Source organism: Neofelis nebulosa, chromosome 8 (assembly GCF_028018385.1).
Source record: "Neofelis nebulosa isolate mNeoNeb1 chromosome 8, mNeoNeb1.pri, whole genome shotgun sequence".
NCBI classification, from domain to species: domain Eukaryota; kingdom Metazoa; phylum Chordata; class Mammalia; order Carnivora; family Felidae; genus Neofelis; species Neofelis nebulosa.
Genome location: NC_080789.1, coordinates 128,972,542 through 128,986,916, shown reverse-complemented (window position 1 = coordinate 128,986,916; position 14,375 = coordinate 128,972,542).

Sequence of the window (14,375 nt, the reverse complement as noted above, 5' to 3'; positions counted from 1 at the left end):
AGCTGTCAGCACAGAGCCCGACGCGGGGCTCGAACTCACGGACCGTGAGATCATGACCTGAGCCGAAGTCGGATGCTTAACCGACCAAGCCACCCAGGCGCCCCCCCTGTGGCCCATCTTTGAGGGGATTTAAAGGCCCGGCATTATCGGCAGAAGCCTGGGCAGAGAGCAGGTGTCCAGGAAGTGGTAGAACGCCCGCAGCTCGCCTGGTGGCAACACTTGTGAAGGCTGTGTTCTGTTTCCAGGTCGGCATGAAGCATTATAAATGACGGCTCTCCTTGTTTGCGCCCCCTGGTCTATGCTGATGTGAAGAAGGGACCCCCTTGAGCCTGCCTTGGCCCCTTCCCACCCCTGGCATCCTAGATTTCCATCTTTGGATTCCATCAGAGACAGTATACCACTCGCCCCAACCCCCAAATCTCAAGGGTCCCCGAAGATGTTTATTTCCGCTCAGATTTACAAAATAATGCCCTCCACCTGCCTAGGGTCCCCATGCTCCCTCTCCACCCCATGTGACGCGACAAGCAGGACAAGATCTAACCTGTCCTGATCTCTAAGTCTTTCTATGTGACTCACTGTAGCTGGGAATCTCAGGGTCTGACTTGCCTGCCCCACCCCATCATGCCCGAGGGGCGGCGTTCAAACAGGGAGCTGGGGAATGTTTCAATACCTCTTGGAAGTCGGTTACTTTAGAATGCACCTCTCCACTCCCACGGGTGCCCTGAGGAAATTCTGTTCCCTGCTGCTGCTGACAGGATGGGTCTACACACGGGGCTGTCTCCGTCAACCCCTCCCCTGGAATGTCAGCCTGCCCCCGGAAGAAGTTCTGCCACCTCATGGACGGAAGTGCTCCTTCTTTGATTTCCCCCTCCTGACCCAAAGCGGTAGCCTACCCACCGTGGTCTTGTTTCTCTCAATCCTCACGGTCATTTTATTTCAGAGATCTTATAGACCTTTATTCCTATGTGTTGTTGTTGTTGCTGCTGTTTTCACAGCTAACAGACCCGTCTGTCGGGTCTGTTTAAATACCACAGAGAAGGGATTGGGGTGTGAGTTTTCTCACATGGCCTTAGCACCTTACGTAGATGGGACCGTTCCCGAGGAAGGCAATTTTGCCAAGCCGAAGATGCCAGGTCCTACTAGACCTTTCTCTTAAGTCAGTGGACGCTGCTTGTCTTACATTGATTCAACTGAAGTGATCCTTCTAAGAACTGAGAGCATCTGACTGGGTCTCTACCTTTAATCGTTGCAAGTAAGTAGGATATCTAAGTGGCAGTTTCTGCTTCTACAAACCTTTGGCTCTAATGCCTTTCCTTCTGCTGATTACCAGGAAAGGACTGTTAGTCTCATCTTTTGTGTCCACGAGCTCTGTGTTCCTACATCTTTTCAGTTCCTCTTTCTTTTCCAAGCTAGAAGGTGATCTTCATGTCTGCCTATGAAGATAAACCCTTGGTGCAGCGGATAGAGAGGCTGGAAGAAGGTTTACTTACGTTAGAATTTTCTGAATTACCTGTTGTACTGATAGCCTAAATCACAGCCCATTTTCTTCTGCAGTAGCTGTGACAGTGTGACCCATCACCCAGCACATTCTGCACTCCCCTACTGTGGCGTCTCTCAGACTTGCGATGCATCGGGTGACTTCTGGGGGGCTCCCGTGAAGAATTTACAGGTCTCCAATCACTTCTCCCTCATACACCAAGCGACTGAATCAAACGAAGCGTTCTTCAGCACCAGGCTTTAGAAAAAGAAAAAGCCTATTTAAGCGTATATGAACAAAAGGAAAAGATACAAATTGCAAATGAAAACATAGGCACTTTTAAATTCATAACCCTTGGTCCCACAGTAGGATGTCCTCAAAGGCTGGACATTTTCCCTCACGAGGGATTTGGTGAGAAAAAAGATACAGAAATACCAATGACTGTCTTAAGCCAGGACTTGGCTGACCCTGAGCCTCCACTCAGTGGTGTTTTTGGTTCTTATAGAAGGTCAAAATTTCATCTGAATAAGCCAGACATCGCTGCCGGCAGCCCTGCATGGGCTCAGCCCTCCTACAGAACTCTTCTCATGTCCTAGGTCCTCCAGCCCATCTTTTTGGTCCTTCATCCCCAAGGCTATTACAGCAGACAGGAATGGCCTGTCTTTTATTGCCCCATATCATTTTTACATAGGAGCGCAATGCCGATGGATACCAGACCTCGGTCCATTTCTCTGCTCATGTTGGGCTGACTGGTTTGCTCTATGGAATGCCTTAAAACATCTGTCTCTGAGCTCTGCGCCTTAGCACGGCTGTAACAACGTACAACAGGGAAAGCCCCAACCCACAGGAAAACTGCTTCACCTTTCATGGTCCTAACGAGGTGAGAGGATCACCAACATAACTGCAAGTTATGCTTTGACACTATGACTGCTGGTGTGAGGGAGCGTTGTGGACAGAAACCTGTTGTGATTATTCTGTTACCACAGGCCTTTCTTCGCTGCCTGCTGAGAAATGACGCTAAAGATTGAATGATATCACATGAACTAAAACGTGATACACAATTATTAGAGGGTCTCTCCTCCGGTACTTCAGCCCCTAAGGATGTAGATATACGTGAGAGGAATCATTAGAAAATCTGGAAAGTTAAAGATGGGCTACATCGAACTCTTATTCAACAGCAAAATATTGCTTAACGGAACTCACCCGCCTTCTCCAATAAAGAAGGGGAGGGAGAGTAGTTAATGCAAATTCACTTTAAAAATAGCAACACACAATTTATGCATAGATATTTTCAGCCATCACTCCCCCAAATATCTTTGCTGCTGAATGCTTCCGCTAGGTTGTGCCAGGGAATCCATATGTCGGGCAAAGAGCAGGGGAAGAAATTCACCAGGTAGATCAAGTTCCTGATGTGTTATCTCTGAAGGCCCCCAAGTGATTCTATCTTTAAAGGAGGACAGCCATTTGTAGAGGGTTGGCCGGCCATCACCGCCTGTTACAGCTGCAGACCGCCTCTAGGCGGACAGCGAAACCTCCCTCAGTCCAGTCTTTCATTAAATCTGCCAATGAGGAGACTGAACCACGTGACCTCCGAGGGGCTTCTGCTCCTTGTTCTGTGATGACATTAAACCATCCGATGAGCTCTAGAAATGGCGACCCTCTCTCCCTGCATGTTTTTCTCCCATTCCTGAGTTACAGCGTTCAGGTCCTCGCGAGTTCAATTTTTTAAATCCCTTAAATGGCTCAGTATCAGCAACTCCTGTTCTCCCTGATCCTTACCTCGAGAGCCAATGTACACGTCTTGCTGCTACCCCAGAAGACACAGAGTCCAGGCGGGCTACTTGTGTTCTGGGTATGAGCCCCTCTCTGCATACAGGGCAACACCCTCCTCTGGTTTTGTTTTTGTTACATTTTTTTTTCTATGTTTACTTATTTTTGAGAGAGAGACAGAACGTGAGTTGAGGAGGGGCAGAGAGAGAGGGAGACACAGAACCCGAAGCAGGCTCCAGGCTCTGAGCTGTCAGCACAGAGCCCGATGCAGGGCTTGAACCCACCAACTGTGAGATCATGACCTGGGCCGAAGTCAAACGCCTAACCCACTGAGCCACCCAGGCGTCCCCGTTTTTGTTTGTTTTTTTTTTTTTTTAAATGTTTATTTATTTTTGAGAGATAGTGTGACTGGGGGAGGGGCAGAGAGAGAGGGGTACAGAGGATCCAAAGCAGGCTCTGTGCTGACAGCAGAGATCCCGATGGGAGGCTTTAACTCACAAACCACGAGATCATGACCTGAGCCAAAGTAGAATGCTCAACCGACTAAGTCACCCAGGTGCCCCCACCCTCCTATGTTTTGATGCCCCCACTTCCTCCTTCTACCCAGTTCTCTCCTTCTGGTACTATTAGTATTATTATTTTTCATTTTCATTTTTATTTTTTACTATAACAACACAACTACTAGCTAAGAACAGATCCTTGTGGCCAGTGCCTAGGACAACAGTTTTCAAACATTATTACTGGTTTTTAAAAGGGAAATCATTTTAGAAAAAGTAATTACACGAGTCCCATAATACACAAATCAGCAAAGATCAGAAGATCCTATCTTGGCTTCCTACCTCACGGAACCCCAGAACACTTTAGAATTATCTAAAAACCAATCGCTTAGGATACCGAAGACATAGAAATTATGGGAAAAAATAAGCATCAGCAAAAACATTCTACCTGCTTCCTTAGCTGTTACAAATGTATGACAACAGGAAATAGGACCAAATTAAGCACTTTTGAGACAGCTATTTTCGGGGGTACCTGGGTGGCTCCGTTGGTTGAGCATCTAACTTTAAAAAAAAAAATTTCTTTAATGTTTATTTATTTTAGAGACAGAGCACAAGTTGGGGGGGAGGGGGCAGAGAGAGCCAGAGACAGAATCTTAAGCAGGCTGTCAGCACACAGTCTGACACAGGGCTCAAACCCATGAACCATGAGATCATGACTTGAGCTGAATTCGAACACTTAACCAACTGAGCCACCTGGGTACCCTGAGCATCTAACTCTTGATTTCAGCTCAGGTCATGATCCCACGGTTGTGAGCTTGAGCTCCGAATTGGACTCCAGGTTTAGCATGGAGCCTGCTTAAGATATTCTCTCTCTCTCTCTCTCTCTCTCTCTCTCTCTCTCTCTCTTCCCGCCCCTCCCCTCCCCTCCCCGCTCTTCTGCTTGTGCTTGTGTGCACTCTCTTTTTCTCTTAATAAAATAAAATAAAATAAAATAAAATAAAATAAAATAAATTAAAATAAAATAAATAGGGACGCCTGAATGGCTTAGATGGTTGAGCGACCAACTCTTGATCTCGGCTCAGGTCATGATCTCAGAGTTTGTGGGTTGGAAACCTGCATTTGTGCTGATGGCACAGAACCTGGTTGGGATTCTGTTTCTCCTTCTCTCTGACCCTCACCTGCTTGTGCTTTCTCTCTCTCTCTCTCTCAAAATAAATAAACTTTAAAAATAAAATAAAATAAAATAAAAATAAAAAGAGAGCTTTGTTAGGGGGATCTTTCATTTTCCCATTCATATTAGGAGGCATTATGACCCAGGCCAACCAAATAAAGAAAAAACTTACTGAGAGCAGGAAGCCAAAGACTGTGAGTCAAACAAAACTATCTCTTTACCAGAACTAGATCCAGTTAAAAGAAAGATGAACAGGAAATGTTCAACATCATAGCATGAGGTGGCAGTTACAGAAATTCTACTTAAAGTATAACAAGAATATAGTCAATGTCATGGGCTTATACCCAAAGCCCGAGAGCCTTTAGCTAGGGAGCTGTCTTTCTTCTAGTTACACTTCATCCATTCTTAGCCTTTGGTTAATGACCATGCTTCTGCCTAGGCTTCTGCCCCCAGGAAAATTCAGAATAATGAGTTAGGATGGGGAGGGACAGCTACTCTGTTCCCTGATGTTGTGCTGCAACCATCCGTGCATGGAGAGTCATTGTCTATGTTTGGCAGACAGAATCATGCCTCCCTAAACCCTGCTTGTCTCTCCTGCAAGATTTTCCTCAGCTGACCTGAAGTAAAGAGTTTGGCTTTTTCAGCCATATCAGACTCCATATTTTGAAACCTGCCGATCTCTTGAATGTCAGGCTCTATTAAGACATTTACTAATATTATATTTTAGCAAAATAATATTTTCTTTCTCTAAAGCCTAAGCACATCTCTTTCTCGTGGAATCTTATGGAAGGCTACAATAAGCAACCAAGACACTCCAACATGTTGAATTTTTCTACCAAATCTCGTGTGAAGATCTTGGTAAGCACATCTTCTGAACTCTAATTTATGACTGCCATTACATAAAATAGCATTGTTCTCATTGTTTTCCACTCAACTTACTTCACTTAGTCAAGATCACATTTTAGGGTCTGTTACTTATAATTCCCCTCTTCATGGAACCAAATTTTACAGATCAGGATGCAGCACAAAACACAATTCAAACAGAGTTAAATAATGAAATGAACTTATTAAACCACATTTCAAAAGTCCGATGGCATTGGAAGGCTTTGGGGTTGGTTTGATCCAGACTCCCATTCAGTTTCTCTGTGATGCTTTTGGCTTGCCCTCCGTCTTTCTGTCAGGTGCATTCCCTGCCTTTCTTCCTGATAGCAAAAGGACCCAGGCAGTTTCAGCCTTCACTGTACAGCAAGAGAATATTTATTTTTCCTCCAATGGGTGCACAAAAGCCTTTAATTTCACTTTAATCAGACCAACTTAGACCATGTGCTCATTCGTCAAGCACTCACTGGGCAAGGAGGATGTGTTTATGCTCACTATCTTGGCCAGTCAGGGCCCACTTCTGCAGTCAGTCCTACCCAAGCTGCTCAGCTGCTACATCATAGTGTCAGGGACGGATGGAGGCTGAAAGGCCACCTGGACCACGGGCACCATACCCTTCGGAGAACCTGTGGATCAATCAACTGCAGGGATACTGTGGTGTTCTGAAAACATGTCTGCCAGTAGCCCACTTCTGCAGCCTATGGATTGGGTGGGACGAGAGGGCTGTTTCTAGAAAGGGGTTCCTGGCAGACAAACCCAGGGCTGTCTACTACACCAAGAAAAAAACCCCACAATTCTCTCACTTTTCTTAAAGAACACCTTGAATTGCCTTGTCTGCCAACTCACTTAGGTACAGTAAAGCCTTGGAATGCAAGTAACTTGTTCTGTGAGTGTTCTGCAAGACGAGCAAATATTTCTAATAAATTTTAACTTGATAAACGAGTGATGTCTTGTAACACGAGGCGTACCTGATGCTGAATGTCACATGATCACAACTGAGACAATGGTTCTTCTCTCTCTCTCACTGCGGGATTGTGGGTGATCATCTCCCAGGCTTGGATGCTCGGTCTCAGGTCTTGATGTTTGGCAGAAATCAGTGATTTTTCAGAATGTTAGAAGGTGCCCAGCATGAGCGTGTTTTTTGTTTTGTTTTGTTTTGTTTTGTTTTGTTTTGTTTTTTTGTCACTTCAAAGCACCTATGCACAGTCCTTTGCTTTTCCATACAAAATGAAACTTAGGAATGCTTTGCTTCATTCTAGTCAGTCTGCCTGCGGATATAGACCCTTCTCTCTGCTGCCTTATTGCCAGTTACATTAAATACAGTGTATGACCAGAGTTTATTAATACTGTAATGTAGTCAACATCCGTGCAAGTGTATACAATGGCCCCCATGCAGAAAAAGGTTGAAAAGAAAGGCGCCAAGAAGAAGGAGATGATTATGGTGGAAGTTAAGGAGATCATTGAGAAGTACAAGTGAGGGATGCGAGTGGCCGAAATAGCAGGATTTTATAAGTCTATGTCTGCATCTCATCTGTAGAGCAGGAAGAGAAAAAGGCGAAGGAATCCCTCACTTCAAATGAGATTAGGGAGATGTGTAAAATGTGGGAAACAGTGCAAAATTTTGTAGAAAACACCACCACCGAATAAGGTGGTAGCAATGGGAGCAATGCATCTGTTTAAAGACAATAAGATGTCACATTTCCGCGAAATCCTCAAAAGGAGACAAAAGCAAGTGTCATTGGATAGGTTCCTTGTTACGAAAAGAAAAAGATTCCATTGAACCAATAGATAGCAGTGATTCCGTTAGTGATAGTGAAAATTGTCCTGCACAATAACCCTCCTCTCATCTCCCTCACACCAGCCACGAAGGTTTTCAAAGGTAAGTGCAGGTTCATTTGTTTATTTCTCTTTATACTTTGTATTTTGTTCATGATTTTGTATTATATTACTGTATTGTAATCATTTTTATATGAATACTTTTGGGTTGTGGAAGGAAGCATCTGAGTTTCTATTATTTCTTATGGAGAAATTCACTTTGATATCCAAGCACTTTGAATTACAAGCATGTTTCTGTAACAAATTACACTCGCAAACCAAGGTTTTACTGTACTTATTATGACCATAGAAAAATACTTCCTGGGAAGAAAACAATCTGTTAAATAGCACAAAAAAAAAAACCCTAAATCTTGGAATTTGAAAAATCATAAGTTGGTGAAAATGTCAGTCTGTTGCCTGCTGGCTGATTATTTCTTTGGTTGCCCATCACATCTTAGTGCCAAACATTTCCTTGCTATTGTGATGGGTGTGGATCTCAGGCTACAAACTTACAGAAGGCACATCCAAATGGATTTCATTATTTTTGAGATGTGAGTCTGAGACCCCAGGCACCTGGATTAGCAGGATATTCACTCTTAGGCATTATTGGACCATCTCCCCACCATGGGTCTTAATTGGCACCAGTGCACTTGGTAGTGTCTTTCCTCGCAGCTTGTGCTGGACAATTGTGATCCAGGTCTATATGGCTCCTCTCTGTCCAGTGGCTCTACAGTCCCCGAGTCTTGCTAGGGTACGGCTTTCTTGGGTGAGACTGGCCACTTGTTGCCCAGGGCCCAGCATCCTTCCACATACACGAGCCATCTCTGTCTCACTATGCATTTTCAGTCTCCTTCGGCCCTTCTGTTTATTGTCAATCTTTTTGTCCCTAAACATATAATTCTTCCTCCCTACAACTGCCAAGAGCACTCTTGACACAAACTCTTTAAATTAGCAGATGTTTTTACACAGGATGGGAACCCAGGTGTTCCAAAGAAATGGAAGAGATTCTACTACGTGCTTGGAGGAGAATGAAGGAGAAACTATAGGAGGGAACCAGGTTTAAGTTACTAAACTTGTTGCATAATCAGACGCAATTTAAACCTGGTTTTCTCTCCCGCTGTCCTTTGTTGGGGGCAGGGGGAAGTTCCCTCTGTCCATCCGTCAAAAACTGTCAAGTTGGTGACATTTCTGGTCACTCTCAAGGAGCAACAGTCAACAGTCTTGACAAGATGCATTTCAGTTCATCAGTCAGAATGCTCAGCCCTATAAATGAGCAAAACTTCTAGTTTTAGCCTTCATTCTTTTCTCTTCTTCTCGATGGGGCTGGCCATAATGCAGAACATGTGGCCAGAGAGAGGGGAGGGTTGTGGTCAGTGCCCCTCCTCTGTGACTCCAGCCTCTCTGCCCACAGTGGCCTTGGCCCCCTCCCCAGGGTCTGGCCCTGTGCGTGGAGTTCACAGCACTGTTTTGTCCAAAGAAATCTTCCCAAATGCTCCCGCTCTCTCTCATGACCCTTTTGTAAGTGGGCTAAGTGTTGGGGGACCAGTTCCTGGACATTTCCTTTTTAAGTTTCTGCCCATGATGCTCTGCTACCCCAGCATCAGCTTCTGGGGAAGTCCTTTCACTGATTCACCCGACGCATTCTTTACAAGACAACTCATTCTCAAGAGACCGGAGGCTGAACTTTGGGGAGTAGTAGCCCCTGCCCTCCCCGAAGCCTCACACTCTGCCATGTGTGGCTGCAACACTGTTTAGCAAAAGGGGTCCCTGCCCTGTGCTATGTGGTCACTTCCACAGAGAGGCAGCCGATGTGCCACTTTAAATAAGCCCACAGTCTCGTTTTCTCTAACAGTCAGAATTTGTCCTTCGAAGACGCTTGCTCTGATCACAACTTTAAGATCCCTGGTGGTTTTAAAGGAGAGGCATGTGACCGCACCTAGGAACGCATCAACTCTTCCCACAGTCTTCTGGGAAGGGCCTCAGACCCGCATGGAACCTATACCCTTTCCCTTTCGTTTTTCTGGGGGGGATCAGCCTGACAGCCATTCTCCAGGTGGGAGAGTTGCATATATCGACGTCAAAGGCTGACATCCTTTCTTTCTACTTGCACCGTTAATTTCTCAAGTATGTGTATTTGCTTCCCCAGCAAAATTGTAAGTTTATCTGGAGACTCAAGGCTGAGAGCCCTCCATCCCATGGGGAAGGAACGGGCTCTTTCTGGATCACAGCGATGTTACAGATACAGTGGTTGGAGGGCCTGCCATAGAAGCAAATGTTGTGGCTCGGGATGGGGGGTGGGGGCTATTGTCCCTGGACTGGTCAGGAGTTCCACAACCTGCAGTAAAAAATGTGAATTTCTCGTTCATACTCCTTTTAAACGATTTAAAAACGTTCATATTGGGGCTGCTTACGCTTGGAAGGACTGAGTCATGTGGGACCACCACCCTGTCATTATCTCAGCGATCAGCACAGGAGGGTGTGAGTGGATGACAGACGTGTAATGGCTTCATCAGTAGATTCACACATGGAAACAATTGCAGTGACTTTCTCAAAGGAAACAGATAAGGGGTAATCACACTTGTGAGCAATCTCAAGGACAATGCGCTGACTTAATCCACCAAGGGTTTCTGGAATCCAGGATTCCTAGGGCAGGTCAGTGTTACAGGCCTCAGAGGACGGAGGGAGGGAGGAAAAAACATGGAGTCATACAAAGGCATTTCTCTAATTATTCCAAAGGTTATTCTCAAATGGAAAAGAAAAAAAAAAAAAAAGAACATTGTTACTATGGTATTCCTGAAAATTGAGAGCTTCTGACTCACAACTGATGTCATCATCTGACAGCTAATGTCCCGGAGGCTAGAGTTAAATAGAAACATTTTCGTGAAAGGATTCCTACCATTTACTTAATTAACACATCCACCACCTTACATATTCACCTTTTTGTGCATGTATGAGAACATTTAAGTTCTGCTCCGTTAGCCAATTGCAATTATGTAGCACAGTGTTATCCACTATAGTCAACCTGCGTTCCAGAAGATCCTCTGACCTTATGCGTCCTATAGCTGAAACTTTGTACCCTTTTCCAACCCTCTCACCTTTCCCCCCTCCCCAGTCCCATCGCTTTCTTCTTTTTTTTAATGTCTACTTATTTTTGAGAGGGAGAGACAGAGTGCAAACGGAGGAAGGGCAGAGAGAGAGGGAAACACAGAATCCGAAGCAGGCTCCAGGCTCTGAGCTATCAGCGCAGAGCCCCGATGCATGGCTCAAAGTCATGAACTGTGAGATCACTAACCTGAGCTGAAGTCAGATGCTTAACTGACCCAGGCGCTCCTATTCTCTGTTTGTATTAATCTGACTTTTTAAAACCAGATTCCACAAATAAGTGATGCCAGCAGCATTTGCCTTTGTCTGGGTACTTCAGTTAGCATAATGCCCTCAAGGTCCATCTATATTGCTGCAAAGGACAGGATTAAAGTTTTTTTTTTTTTTTTTCATTCAAGTAAAATAAATAATTAAGCTATAGTTGAAAAATTCAAGATGTTATGGGGTAGTCAGTTTACCTCCACATCTAGTTGATGAGGGATTGTGGGGCAGGCTGAGGGCAAAGTACAAGCTGCATCCGCCCGGCCCCGTCCCTCCCCCCCCCCCCCCCCCACTTCAGACATGTGTAATATTCCTCGGACACTCCAGGCTACCCCAAAACAGGAAAGGACAAAAGACTCTCCACCAGTTTACCAGAAAAAGGCAAATCCCATCAATGGCCCAAGGGCCAGGAACTCCCTACTATCTTAATGCTTTGGTGGAGGCAGAACCACCTTAGCTTGACAATAGCTAGGCTTCCAGGAAGTCTTTAGCATGTGAGAGCCTCTTTGGAAACTCCCACTTGACTTTATCTCCCCCCCCCCCACCCCACTCCATCAAATGGTCACCCCCCACACCTGCAGCGCAACTCATCCTGCCCATGGGTCCTGTCCCCGAGCTTTAATATAACCTTTTTGCACCAAAGACGTCTTCAAGAATTCTTTCTTGCCCGTCAGCTCCGAACCCCACGAACACCACCATCACCCTGAAACTTCATCATTGTGGGTACATCTGTTTGGAGTCTTGGTCACAGAGAATAAACACGCAGAGAAACATAATTTGGGAGCTGGATAGCTGAGTCCTGGCAAATAAGCTGATCTCATCCTAACCTTGGCCTCTCTTCTCTGGTCTGGAAAAACTCTTTCACTTGACTTTCTAAACTGAGTGCAAGCCTCACCTCCTCCGTGGACCTTCCCAGGCCAACTCTTCGGGCTCTCTGTATCATCTCAACCCTGACCTATTTTACCTTGGAATTTTGGTTGTTATTCTGGGCTTGTCTCGGCCGAAGAGGCATCTATTTCTTTAATGTTTATTCATTTTTGAGAGAGAGAGAGACAGCATGAGAGTGGGGAAGGGACAGAGAGAGGGGGAGACACAGAGCCTGAAGCAGGCTCCAGGCTCCGAGTTGTCAGCACAGAGCCTGACGAGGGGCTCGAACCCACGAACCATGAGATCAGGGCCTGAGATGAAGTCAGACGCTTAACTGACTGAGCCACCCAGGCGCCCCAAGAGGCATTTATTTCTAAATTGACATTTCGTATAGGAGGGTCAGTCAGGTGAGTTGGTTGTAGGTTTGTTTTATGTGCTCTGGGCTTACAGTATGGGTGCATGTTAAGGCAACGTGCAATCGTAAAGTCACAAATGGATTTGTCCCTGAGCCTGCCGAGGTCTTAGAAGGTTTGATGTAGGGACTAAAAGTAAGATGCTGAGTTAGTGAGGAAATAAAAAAAGGAGGTGGGGAAGATTTTTTAAATGAATTAAAAAGTTATGTCAATGCAAAAACATGGGATATAAAAGACAAGTAGATTCATTTAAAACTCTATTCTGTCAGATAGTTCTGATCTCAGCTCTGATGACAAACTTTGCTCCCACCCCCTCCTTAAGATCAAAGGCAGAGATTGTGTCAACAGGATGATTTTGATTACCATTCACACAATTCATGATTCTTACATACTTTCCTATCTCCAATGGGAAAATACTATAAAACAGAGGCAGGGGGAGCTAGGAATGCCCTAGTTCTCATTTAAAGAATGAAGAGCGTCTTGGGGCGCCTGGGTGGCGCAGTTGGTTGAGCGTCCGACTTCAGCCAGGTCACGATCTCGCGGTCTGTGGGTTCGAGCCCCGCGTCGGGCTCTGGGCTGATGGCTCGGAGCCTGTTTCTGATTCTGTGTCTCCCTCTCTCTCTGACCCTCCCCCACTCATGCTCTGTCTCTCTCTGTCCCAAAAATAAATAAAAAACGTTGAAAAAAAAAATTAAAAAAAAAAAAAAAAAAAAAAAAGAATGAAGAGCGTCTAAAACGCAACAGAATGAGGAGTGTTTGGGTGGCTCATGATCTCACAGTTCTTGGGTTTGAGTCCAACGTCGGGCTCTGTGCCGACAGCTTGGAGCCTGGAGCCTGGAGCCTGCTTCGGGTTCCGCGTCTCCCTCTCTCTCTGTCCCTCCTCCACTCATGCTCTGTCTTCCTCTCTCAAAAATAAATAAACATTAAAATGCAGCAGAATGAGAATTTGTCTTGTCATGGTGCCTCATGATTGCTATCGTGGTGACTTATGAGTGTAATAATTGGGTAGGATTGTTGGAGAAGTGAATAAAGTAGGCCAAAGATGGCCGATGGGACTAAAACAAGCTGTGGTCTCTAGCTTGGAGACCCCTTCTCCGGGTTCTTCTTCCTTTGTTTGCTGGGCACGCAAAAACCCCCACAGATATGGAAGCTGACGACTATAAGTTAGCCTCCCCACTTGCATTCAGGGCTCAGATCTTTGGAGAAAGTGTCTCCTCTGAGCCCGCCGGTGTTAAATAAATCTCCGATCCACCAAGATCTCCGAGTGCCGCTTGGTTTTTCCACCAGCGCTCCAGCCTGGTTCTGTAACAGAGCCACTCAGGTGCCCCTGGAATATTTTAAATAATGGAGGGAAGGGGTGAATAATAAAGTGAAAGGAATGAAAGTGATTCCAGTTGAGCCTTGGAAGCAGCTGGAACCGCAGTCCTGAACGTAGCAAGGCTCTTCTCTCAGCCCTTCTCTCTGCGTGTCAAGTTCATGTGATCTTATTGTGGCCTGGCTACCTTTGGCAAAGTGGGGATGTCATTGGAAAGTTAGTGGGGGGCTCAAGTAGTTAAAGGAATATGACTATTAACAGCTTCAGCGGTTCATATATGTTGTTCTACCACTGGCCCTACCTTTTCTAGCTCTAGTGAAAAAAAAAAAAAGGCAGAGGAGGATTCTGATTGGCTGCTACATTGATCAATCACTGTGGATGTGGACCAGTCACTATACTTCCCTAGTAGATACAGGGCGTTGGGTTCCACCCTGTATACTGGGCATCATTTGCAAAGAAGAAACGGATTATTAACTAGAAAGAGGCAGAGAAAATACCTCTAAACACACAAGAGATGTCATTTTGGTACTACGTCTAAGAATGTAAAGGAAAAAGGATATCGAGAGAACTTAGCAAACAGCTTTTCATCTGCCAAAATATTTGTTTTATAAAGAGAGGAAACACTCAAAGTCACTACATGGTTCAGTAACATTGTTTTCATAATTTTAAAATAAATTCATCTGGTGGCTAGTGTTTCTTATCAGCTCTTATATGCACTGGCTCTCTTCTCCTTTACATACACACACGCACACACACCATTGTGCAAGTCTCTGCCTACAAAGTAATTGAAAGATGACGTTTCTGTTTC